Source organism: Condylostylus longicornis, unplaced genomic scaffold (assembly GCF_029603195.1).
Source record: "Condylostylus longicornis isolate FDR11 unplaced genomic scaffold, ASM2960319v2 ptg000114l, whole genome shotgun sequence".
Lineage (NCBI taxonomy): Eukaryota > Metazoa > Arthropoda > Insecta > Diptera > Dolichopodidae > Condylostylus > Condylostylus longicornis.
The window spans coordinates 575,017-588,094 of record NW_026578082.1 but is presented as its reverse complement, the minus strand read 5'-3'; positions in this window follow the sequence as shown (position 1 = coordinate 588,094).

The following is a 13,078-nucleotide window of genomic DNA, read 5'->3' as shown; positions in this document are numbered from 1 at the left end:
AATAATACAGAATATTATAAAAAATAAATTAAACAAAAAACAAAAGGATCCATAATTCCCTATAAAATCTATGAGAAAAGAGAACAATTCACTAAATTAAAGAGAGAAGAGCTTCTTAGTATTGTATACTTTAATTAAATTCTGAGAAAAAATTAAAATTTGATTTGACACTCAATTTGAGCAAACAACTATACCCAAATTTCAAATATTCTATAAGCCATGCCAAATATTGTTGATTTCCGATTCGGAAATTCATAAGCATATCGTGTTCTCTTCTCTTGTTTTTTTTTAGTGAGCAAAACATAAATTACCCCTCACCGTTACTCAAATACATATTTTTAATCAAATTATTTATTCTCTTATTTAATATGACATTTTTATTGACATAAATGACATTAGTTGAAACAGGATGAAAGTGTACGATCATTACTTTACTATTAATTTCAATAAATATACAAAATTGGTGAGTATATATGTGTGTATAATATGTTTATATGTTATTGATGTAATTTAAGAAATTAATTTTATTAAAATTATGTTCATTAACATACCAATTATTTTTTTATACAATATAAACACGCAATAAATATACATACGTATATAATAACGTCAAACATTTGAAATTACCTGATAATGGAAATTCCATGAAAACGTAAAATGAGAATAAATATTGTTTATGAACATACAGGCTGTTCTCTTTAATGGTGTATTGACATAGCTTTTAGATCTTGAGAGAACAATTGAGAGACCGCAAATTATAAAAGAACAATTTGTTTTCAAAAATTGTTATTGTTCATTCAATTGTTTTTCAAGGTTTAATTCTCGATTATTACGAGTTACGCCAAATTTTATTAAAGGGCATTAAAATTTGGCTTTCTGAATAATTATGGACAATTTTCAAAAAATTCATTTTTTAAATGGTTGCAGTATATTTGAACTAAAAGTAATAGGAAGTTTGTTGTGTACTTGTACTTTATCAGTTTTCTAGCACAGTGTCTGAAAGTACAATGCAGCTTTTAACAGCCCCTGTAACTCCTAAACGGATTGCGCGATAGAAGACTATTATTCCTAACTACTATTATTATACACTAACATAGGGAACACCCTGCAAAAATTGAAGCACCTTTTTTTTATATTAATTAATTAATTCAAAAGATTTTGTGACTAAAATCACGTGCAACATGAAATCTCCAAAATTAATTCAAAATTAGGAAATTAATCGTGCGAAAGGCTATTCTTAAATTATGTATTAAATTCGAATTTTATTAATGAATTTTTAAATATTATGCAAAAAAAAGAATTTGCATAATATTTAAAAAAGAATTTTTAAATATTATGCAAATTTTTTTTTTGCTTCAGAAAAAACTTTTAGATTGTTTCAATTTTTTTTCTAAAAAAAAAAAAAAAATAAATGCAAAAAAATTTAATTAACTCTTACAACTGTGAAATAAAAATTCTATTTTTTGAAATTTACCTGCCTTACAATTCTGAGATTCCATCAATTGTCATCAGATTTAAATTATTCGGAAAAGTGACAGAATAAAAGGGAAAAAGCGTTCTCATTAAAAATTCTCATATTGTTCGATGACATTGGATATTTATTTTTCAAAAAATTGTTTTTCAGGGTTTGTGCCTCAAATTTAGGCAAAATTCAAATAAAACCGATAATCAGAAATATTTATTTTCAAAAACGTATTTAAACCCTTAAATAATTTTTAACGGGCCTAAGCTTAATATTCAATTTTCATAATTAAGTAAAAATTTTTAAAATACTATTCAATTTCGAATGCCGAATACAATTTATTTGTGTCCAATTTATTTAAACCGCACACTCTTTAAATTGATGTAGAAAATTCACTCTCCTCATTTAAATATTTTTTTAATTATTCATTGAATTATACACCATCGTGCATATAGTATAGTGTTTGTAAATTGTATATTGCAGAATAGGGGCATGATACACCGCGACCTAAAAGAACTATTGTGCCAAAAGCGCCCAGTTTTCTGCCTAGAGCACAACCTCCTTACCCACACTTCTAATGAATCCGAACAACTTTCTCTGGAGCGATATCCCGCAGCGGCATGCCCACCAGCCAGGGTCCGCCCAATGGTATAGTGAGGAGATATTTAGTTTTTTAATTTAAAATAGCGCCACTCAAAAAATGTAATTCTATTGTGTAACTACGAAAATTATTTTTTGTATGTCACTATAAACCATATAAACAATGATTATACGTAAAAAATTGGGCTGGCCAGTGGTACAAAAATTTTATGACAACAACTACTCTATATATCTTATAGTTTATCTGCTCAATTCTATAAATTCTCCGGTTGTCCACTACTATATACAATATAATATTCAAATCAAAATTTAAAAATTTCCCATTGTTATTTTTTTTTTTGCTCTTATATTTTCATAATTAATAATTCCAATTAAAGCAAAATAATAGACCATAATTATGAAAAATTCCCAATTTCTGAAGGCAATTATTTTTATAAAAGTTGCTCTTAATTTGTTCTATATTAAAACAAAATTGGAAACATAAAATTTCCTTTAAGTCATTTTGTTTCCGATAAAATCAACAAATATTTTTTTTTCAAATTTACAAGACTAACATTAATATTAAATTATTGTATAGGAATTACAGGTGAATCGCTCTACACTTATAGAATGATAACAATCGATAAAACGCCATAAATTCTTACAATTATTTTTAATATTTTAAAGCTTTGAGTTATTTAAAAAATTTTCCTTTTTAATATTATTAATATTTTTCTATCTGTACACAATAAAAATTTATCGTGCACCATAATTTTGCATTTTGCATTGAATATTCAATTTTTTTTCTTATTGTATAATATAAAATATATAAAGAAGCTGCTGTTAAATTACAAAAATGTTGAACAATTTATTAAAAAAAAATTTAAATTTGTTAAAATATCATAATAACATACTTACAAATATGCATAAAAAAATGTATTATGAGCGTTATTAGATTAATTCGTGGAATAAAAAAAATTTGAATATAAAATTGTGCTAAATTTCGTGCGATAGTAAAAGAAACTTTTTAAAGTTCAATTGAAAAATGAAAGCTGTAAAAATTTAAATATTCTGTGGTAGGTCAAAATATGTTTAATTCATAAAATGCAATTTGAAGGCACACTAAATGTAAATTTAAATCGCTTGCTACATTACCGTATAGACGCATACATGTTTGCATAATTGACATATCTAATATTTTGCTCTTTTTTTATGACATATACTAAAATATTGTTGAATCTCACCGAAACGTTCTTTTGAGTGACACATTTATTAACACGTGTCAATTTTGAAAATGTTTACAATTAAAAATAAATAATTTTCACTTATTAAAATTAAATTATAAGCATAGTGCTGCCATCAAATCTGGAGTATGCTAAATCAGGCTCTTTCCATTATAATATTAAAATTCGGTAAATGGCTCGAATTTCGATGGTTTTCACTTGCTCGTAGTTGCCCGACGATTAAATTCATTTTTCAATTTTATGAATTTTAAAAATTGCCTCATTTTCTATTTTGTTTTTTTTTAATTTAACTCACATAGATTTTTAAGAATGGCAACCCTGATCATAAATAAAAAAAAAACATAAGATGGCGTATAATAAATGCGTATTACGCATTTGCATTCGACATTATTGAATTACGAGTAGTTCAATATTTTCAAAAAAAAAAAAACTGTTATATAGATATATACATCTTTTACATTCACCTATATTACATTACATATTTAACTGTATAGTTCATGATATTAATAACAGTAATCATTTTAATTAGATTTATAAAGAAATTAAAATTTTGTTGTATATTACAATTATATGAAAAGGTCATGGTTACAAATTATTTTAATTATTAATTATAATATAATTATTATTACATGATGTATGTATATGTTTAAGTGTTATACGAGTATAAGTTAAATAAAATTATGTTAAATACAATATTGTAATAATTATATTGTATAGGACAAATACTTTTAAATCAGAATAATAAATACAAAACACAAAAGATTAATAATTAACAAATTCTAATTAATGTTCGAAATTAAATCTAAAACTTCCAGGAAAAAGGACACATTCTCTGAAATTGGAGAATATTTTTAGGGAAACAATTTGCCGCTTAAGTTCATGAAGCATAAAAATTTTGCAGCAAACTAAAGTAATATCAAACTTGTCATAATCAAACATGTTGTCTCAAACATTTTCTTCTGACGTACTTTTCTGATTTCATTTAAGTGTTATCATTCAAGTGGTATATAAGAATTCAAACGTATAACACTCTGTTTATAAATATAAATTGAAGTCGTAACATTAAAGTTTATAAAAAAGTTTTTAATTTCTACATAACAGAATTTTCTGTAGAACAGTTTTCTATTTACAAACTATTCCCAATTAGTTACACTCGGAACCAAATATTTTGGAGTGTTATATTCCTTTAACTAATACTTCTTTGGTTAATAATAGTATTAATTGCAAACGATAATAGGCACATAAGACCAAATTACTGTCGGAAATAGAAGTCATATTATGCGAATAAGAAATTATTGCAATCAAAACTCCTTTCAAGACAATCGAAACTCGTTATATATAAAATAATTTTTCGTCCGATTGTAACATATGGTTGTGAATACTGAACACTTATGTTACAATGAAAAATGAAAACATTTTAAGCAATATTTGAAAGAAAGATGCTATGAAGAGTTTTTGGAGCAAGAAGATTAGACAATGGCGAATTTCAAAGAAGATCAAATGAAGGATTAAATGATATTATAAAAAATGAAGATATCGCTAGATTTATAAAGGCTTAAAGATTAAATTGGGCAGGTTACTTGGTACGAATGGAAGAGACCTGGGCACAAATCAAAATATTTAAAGCGAAATCGTTATATAATCGTACGAGAGGAAGACCAAGAATAAGATGGAAGGATAATATCGATAACATCCAAAACTGGCAAAATTGTCCAAGCACATTTCAAGTGTTCGACTCCAAGCTCATTCTAGCGATGTTATTATTAGGTTTTCTTAGAGTGTGCCCAATTCATCTCCACTTTCTTCTTCTTATTTGCCTACCGATAGGTTTTTCGGCTGTTATTTTCCAAAGGTCTTTGTTGTTTATACAATTTACAGACCAGTATATTCGGGATAGTATTCTGAAACATCTATTGATGACTACATGCAATTTTTGACTGAATGATTTTGATGTTGGCCAAGTATCGCTGCCGTACATTAGGAACGATTTTACACAGGTCCAAAATATTCTGAGGTTAGTTGTTCTGGATATCTGATCCTTCTCCATATCGGTTGTAGTCTGCCAAACGCCGCACTTACTTTATTCAGTCTGTTGTTATGATGCTGTCCAGGTGACCAGAAGCTGCTAACAAGATCTATTTGTTGGTTATTGAGTTCCAGACTGATTGTGGTAGTGATATTTATTTTCATCGATAATGTAATATATTGTCCATATTACTAATTCAAAAGAGTATAAATCAAAAGAGTTCGAAGTTCTTTAATTGAAAATCAGGAACGCATGTTTTCCGCAAACAACTTTCGTAACTAATTTCCACTTTGTATTCTTTTTTATTACAATTATTCACTTATTTATTTAAATACAAATTATTTTAATTATTAAATTAAATTGTATAATATTTACATACTTTTATATTATACAATATAAAAAGGGAATTCTAGTAATCTATGTAAATATATCAACTTTTAATTTTATAATTTAATATTGTGTATATTTAATTGGATTAATCTATAAAAATATAATTAAAAAATAGTTTAATTTTAATAATTCAATTAGTGTTTTTTTATTAACAGAAATGCCTACAATATTCGTGCGGAGGGATGTAATGCAAAGATGTTCGCAATTCATAAGATATTTAATAGGATTCCGTGGAATATTTTCCGTTTTTCATGAACAATTTTCAATTCCGGCCACAGCAAAGCTATGAAGCTATACTAAACATTATTGATATAAACTCATTGCTTTTGCACAAATATACCCATTTTGGAATTTTCTTTGGAAATAATGTTGGAACAGAATCGTACCTACGTAGATTTCATAGAATTTCTTGTGGGAATTTTTTAACATCTGTTGGAAAGAAATAATTGAATCAATTAGAATTTTAGCGGATATTTGTACTATATGATATTTTTGAAAGAGAAATGAAAATTTCGGGAAAACGCAACATTTTCCATTGAAAAGGATATATATTTGATTGGAACAGGAAACAATTTGGAACTGTATTATAAAAACCCAACCTGGTCAATTGCAGTGCAATAATTTGAAAGAAATTATTTAATTGTAGATCATTTATTTTTGTTATCTTTGAGAATTAATTATTTCAGGAAGAAATTTTCAAGTTTCCTAATTAAAATATTTTAGTGCAATTAAAATTATTTAGAAAATATTATTAATTTATACTTCATAATATATAAAATAGAAATTTAATATTTCAAAATTTTTCTATTTAAAATTACATAAAATAATAGTATACGAAAATTGGTCAATTTATATTTCAAATGTAATTATTATACATAAGTTTATTTAATAAACATATACCATTCTCTATTTTATATAATACACAATTAAAGTGAATGTCCAAGTACATATTTGGACCATCAACTTTCAACTCACACTAAATATGTTATATTATGTGCGGTATGTAGCATATAATTTACAAAATATTATGATATTCGAGTATATATACATTATTATATGTGCAATTATGTATTTGAAATTTTTATAGTTATTGAATAAATTTGATTTTAAAAAAAAATATAATCTGATTGGGTCAGCACAAAACCGATCGCACTGTTTATTTTCTAAATATAGTATTTAAAAATCACTTTATTAATTTGTTGCTCTGTTAATTAGACGAAAGGATTATGTAAAACTAAAAAAAAATATCCTATAAATTCTATTACCTATAATATTAAATAGTAAATTTGCTATTAATTGTACAATCTCGAAAAATTTGGCTTCTAGTAGTGATTAACTAATTATTGTTGTTCTCAAACAGGGACTTCGATATTAAATTTAAGGGGTTACATTCATCGTTTCCCAAAAAATTTTGAAAAATATGAAATTCAGCCGTTGTGAATTTGAGGTCCTCTAGATCTGATATTTTCCAAAAATTTGTAAGTTTATTGTTTCAACAGCCAATGGCAAAATGTGAAATCCCAAGAAAATTTACATTCTATAATTGTAATATTCCAAGAAGTCCAGTTGAAAGCCTGGTTTTTCCACTAAAACGTGTCTGGTTCGTAATATTTTTATATAACAGTTACATAAATATAAAACATCAAGAAATTTTGTTTACAATAATTAAAAATGTAAATATGACATCTAATTTCCCCTCAGAGCTAAGTGGTTTCGTTATTGTATTGCCAGACAGAATAAAATTTTAAAGAAAATCTTTATATTTATTTTGAATTCGGGTTTGCAGTTCTGACTGTAAGACATCTTGTTAGTTATTCTATACTGCAATAAATTCTAGTGTCAAAAAATTTGATTTATTTTCTCTACTAATTAAAGTTATGAATATAAAAGCAGAACAAAAAAAAATTTTTGCTATCGATTTGATGGCGGGTCTTTTGCACTTTTACCATTAAAAACAGAATGGTTTTTGCAGCAAATTACAAAAACGTGCTGCCATTGCAGATTTTTGTTAAAACTGCAAACACGAATACAATTTTTGACTAATGTTTTCTTAAACATTATTCAAAATTGAAAATCGGTTCGTATTGTAAATAATGAATGGCATACTCAAAATCCTTCAGATATGCAAAATAAATTTCTAAACTAATTTTTCATCAAAGTGCTTATACAATTCCCACAGACAATCAGACTGACAAAACAGTTTTTTAAAAAAAACAGTTTTCCTACAGAGTCCTTATCAAAAAAAGAGAAGCATTGCTGTTTGAATTCAACATGGTAACATTTGGTGCCATCACATTACCTTCCTAATTGTATGCATTAAAAAAAGACACCATAAATAATTGAGATGCCAAACATAAGAATTAAAAATTTTATATATTATTGAACATAATTTAATAATACAAAAATTAATTGTAATTCAACAAATCTAAAATTTTAATTGTTTTTATAATATTTTTAAAATAACAAAAGTTATACACCTGTAAAGAGTTATACGAGTATATAATACAAGTGTTTTAAAGCTTTTTTCTATAATATTTTAAAAGTAACTACATTCTTTTAGAATTTTTTTAGTAATGCAACAACAGCAAGTACAAATATGTATGATTTACTTTTGTACAAACATCATTAAAAATTCTCTTAAAAAAAAAAGCATTGAAATATTAAGAAAGCATCAGAACAAACAAAAAAACAAAAATCTGTTTAATTTAAGATTAAAACTTTGATGTTAACATTAGTAGAGATTAATATACTCGTACCTATAACAAGTGCTTTAAAAGAGCGGGAGCGAGGAGAGAAATAAAATAAAATTCTTGATCTTGATTATTAATAATAACAATTATTCCCTCTGTTCTGTTTGTTAACACAAAAACACTATCATAACTGTTAGAATAGAAAATTTCTTTTTCTTTTTTCAAAATCAGAATGCAACGAGATTTCAAACTGTTCTATCGTTTATCGTAAATAAGACGGTTTATTGAAAAATAATAGTTGTATAATAGTAAAATACTGTTTGATCTGTATTTTAAATTTAATATATATTAATTGTTTTTTTTCTAAATTTATTAAGAATAATATTAAAATTATCAAAATAAGTAAAAAGAATTAAAAAAGTTTAAATATAAATAAAAAAAATTTTTTATATAAAAATTTGTATATAAAAAATAAAAAAAATTTTTTTGTGAATTAATTTTTAACCGTACTACAGGATTTTAAAAATATAAAAAATAATTAATTAAATAAAAATAAATAATAATATTTAAATTCTGTTAAAGGAGACATAATATTGGAAAATTAATTTAGAATAATTGTCCGATTTAATTTAATTAAAAAATATAACAGTTTTATAATAAAGTAAGTATAAAATTTCTTATATAGTGTATAATACTTAGTGAATATTCTTTAATAATATTATTTTTTATCGATATTATTTAAATTTTGTTTTCATTATTTTCATTAAAATTATTTAACATTTAAATTTTATACAATTATTTACGATATTATACGATATTGTACAATAAATTAATACATATACCTTACATTATAACACTTGATCTCTATATTAATACAATGTATTACGAGTAATTTATTATTATTAATGTATGTGACATACATATATATATATAAATATGACATTGCACTAATTGATTATGAATTTATTTGGTCAATGAACTCTTATAAAATGAAATATTTACATTTATTCATTTATATAAATAATAGTAAGAAAAAATATTATTTATAAAGTAGACATTATAACAAAAAACGATATTAAGAACGATATTAAGAATAATTGATATACTGATAAATAACTGTAAAATAACATAAAGTTCATAACATAACACATAACATGTGTGACAGTATTGTAAAAAAAAATGACACTTGTTTACAGTAGAAAATTTAATTTTATTGTGGAAGGCACTGTTTCGTTTAAAATAAATTAATTTAAGTTTGAGAACCGCAAAGTAAAAGTGAAAGTGAAAAATAATTTTTTTTTTTCACTGTGTCATTTTTTCTGTGAAGAAAAAAAAAAGTGACATGCAAATGATGAGTTGTGTGTTTGATTTTGTAATTTTAAATGTCATTTAATTTTTTTGAAAATAACAAAAAAAGCTACTCAAAGAAGCAAAAATCATGCCAAGTTTATTTTTAGATATTAAATTGGTCCTATAGAACGTGTTTTGGAACGTGAATATATTCTTGATACCGTTAAAAATTGTGAGCAAAATTTTTCGTATAAACGAATCAAATATTTTTATTTTGTATAGATTTAAGTACTCTTATCCCAGCAAATATAATTTACAAAAATATTACGTATAACTACAGTGATTTAAAAAACTAGAAGAACACATTATGACAAATGCAACCTTAAAATATAATATATAGAGCAAATATATTAGTAAATTCTAATTTCAACTTAAATTTCTAATATTTTAAAATATTTTAAAAAATTTATCAGGAAATTTAACTCCTTTTTTTAAAAAAGAAATTATAATTCAAAGAAATTAATTATACTCGTACTCACGTACATATAGTTTTATATAATTTAATTACAAATAAATGAAAATTAATAATAATTTATTTAAGTATATAGTGTAAATTTATTTATAATCTATAATTAATTTGTCAATGAATTTCGATTTATTAATGTAAAATTGTAATAGTTTTATTAATAATACACAGTTAATTATATATTATATATATACGATCTACATACAAATATATTGTGTACTTCTGACTATAAGAATTGTTAAAATTTTAATTATAATAATTATTCAATAAACAACTCAAGTTTATTATTTTGATATATATTTAAATTTAATTGATAATATATTTGCTTACAATTATATTTTTAGGTAAATATACAAAGGTATCTTGGAAATTATTCAATAAGGTTTTCTAGGAGATTTATAAAATTAAATTTATTTAGTAAAAACAGTTTTAAATCGAACATTTTTTAAATTATCTCTAAATTGATAATATGCTCTCTTTGTAAATTTAAAATATTGCAGAAAATTAAATAACAGGAAAAAAGAGAAAATCTGAAGTTGAGTCTTAGTGTTGAATAAACCGTTTGACATAAAAGTTTGACATTTGATTCATACATGTTTTATACTCTGAAATCAAAATACCGTATTAGTATTCACAAGCAATGCATCCTATTTTCTCTGTAATTTAAATTAAGTATTCAGAATATTAACGTAGATTACTAAATTGAATAAATCTATATTAAAATCTACTACGAAATAATTTCATTTTTCGAATCATTACTGTAATAAAATTTAATATAAAATGTTATTGTACTTCTTATATATTATAGTTAACAATTTAACATTAGTATTATTATTTATTATATATTTTATTAATAATATGCACATAATTAATTAAATATATTATATTTAAATTTTAAAAATTATAAATTATATTCAAATGATTAATAATAATTTAGATAGTACCTATATATGTATATATATATATTAAATTGTGTAACAAACTGCTGTCATCATTATTATTTAATTGATTTTTATTTATTTAAAATACATAATAATTAACTATCATACATATTAGTGTAAAATGTACTCAATAAAAAATATTTTATACAAAAAAACAATTAATTTCAAGTACAATTGTAAAAAAAAAATCAAGTTTTAAAACGGAAGCACTTAACAAATGACAACACTTTTTTTTCAATTTTATAATTAAGACAAATTGTAAGAAAATATTATTATTAATTATTATAATAAATGGTTCAACATTTAGAGCAATATTATACATTCAAATTTAATTGAATAACTCCCTTAATTATTCTAAAATCTTCCTAAACACTATGTAATATTTTTGGATAATATTCATAGCAAAAAACTTTGGGATGTCCCTGAATACACGTGTCATATCGAAAATTTCGTGCTACATTCCTTAATATAAAATATTAAAATGAGGATCCTCATAAACTAATATACTATAATAACAAGTATGCTACTAAAAATAAATAAATGTCAAAACAAAAAAATTTTTCATCACATTTAAAATGATAAAAAATTTCATTTAAAATTCTTAAATTACCAACATTTAAGACAAAATTCACGATTTTGTCTTTATACTCGTAATAAGACAATTTATGAGAGAAAAATTCTAAATAAGAATAACAAAAAAAAAATTAAGAAATTACCTGTATTGCACTTAAACTACAATTACCCTCTTGTACACAAAATAATTTCATTAACAATAAAATTGTCAACAACTTAATAAAATTGTTAAACACTTAAAAGAAAATTATAGAAAATATGAATGTAAAATAAATAAATTACACGCTATACAATATTATAAAACGTGAAATATTAGAATTTAATTAAATATTCCTGTCAATATTAAGATATTATTCATATTATTCAGATACTCATAAATCAACTGTTATAAAATATGGTTTTTCTGATAGAAAATGTGGTATACAACTTTATTATATAATCAAATAATAAATTTATTTTTAGTTGTTTTTAAGCCCCATTTAGTATTCTAGCGTCATATTTTTATCCCCATCAGTATAAGGCAATTTTTTTGGTATGTACGTTTTACAATAAATTTGATTTGTGTTATCTTCACGTTCAAAATCTATTTTCATACCAATTACTAGCTATTGTCGGCAAACAAACTTGTCTTAAACAAATACGTAAATATTGCCAATATTCTTTTTTTTAATTTGCATAAAAAAATAATTTTCCTATAATAAAATGGCATACACGAGCTTGAATATATTCACCATTATAAACTTTAAATAACAATGAGAATAAAATATGAAAAAAAAAATAATAATAATAATAAGCAATTATTAATATAAACAATTTAATAGAATTTAAAAACAAAAATAAACAAATAATAAAATTTATTTACATGAATAATTTAAAGTTTATATTGTAGACAAATTTAGTATACATACAATATTATTGACAGTAATTACTGTTGCTAAAAGGAATATGTATAAAAAATAAAACTATCCTGACAAGAATTTTAAAAGTGAAAAGAGACTTTTTTGAATTTACACTATTCTTATAAACTGCAATATAAATATTTGAATTCACAATCGTAAGTAATGCTAAAAATGCTATTGGTCTGTTTTAAGCCCGTGACTTATTTTACTGTAAACTATCGAATTAATTAATAACTATTGCAGAAAAAAAAAGAAAATAAAAATCAGTGTAATTTTTCTTCGTATTCTGGCAATACTATAGGTGCAAATATAATGAAAGACGATTTATTTACAAACGCACCCCAATTTTCTTTTAATCTACGCAATTGTCAAAATTAAATATTTATTATAATTAAAATAATGAAAATAATTTATGTTATTTTTTATTCATTGTGAATGAAAGATTAAAATATATATAG